The sequence below is a fragment of the Ochotona curzoniae genome, unplaced genomic scaffold (genome assembly GCF_017591425.1).
Source record: "Ochotona curzoniae isolate NIBS_2020 unplaced genomic scaffold, NIBS_Ocur_1.0 contig_4792, whole genome shotgun sequence".
In the NCBI taxonomy this organism is placed as follows: domain Eukaryota; kingdom Metazoa; phylum Chordata; class Mammalia; order Lagomorpha; family Ochotonidae; genus Ochotona; species Ochotona curzoniae.
Window position 1 is genome coordinate 715,667 of NW_024466389.1, and position 442 is coordinate 716,108.

Consider the following 442-nt stretch of genomic DNA (forward strand, 5'->3'; position numbering starts at 1 on the left):
GGTACCCCTGCCCCAGAGAGAGCGCAGGTTTGGGTAACCCCAGGAAGCCAAGCGCAGGAGAGGCCCACCTCAGCCCTCACTCCCCACCAGGGACCACATAGGGGCACCGCCTCAGCCCGCACTCCCCACTCGGGGCCACAGGAGGCGGCCTGCATGTCGCTCACCTTGTCCAGGGCTTCTATTTCCTTCCCTGCCCCCAACCCGGGGGGGTGGGGGTGGGGGGTTTGGGACACAGAGGCTGAGGGGAGCCCCAGCCGAGGGGCATGCGGGTTCATGGTTCTCCAGGGATGCCAGGTCCCGGTACACGGCCGAGCTGCTGCCTGAGCCAGCCCTGCTCTTGCCCACCTCTGCTGCCCATGCGGCAACCTTGGCAAGCGACTCGCCTCACTCTGGGGAACCCCCCTATGGAGTGCGAGGTGCCACACCCCACCGAAGCCCTGCA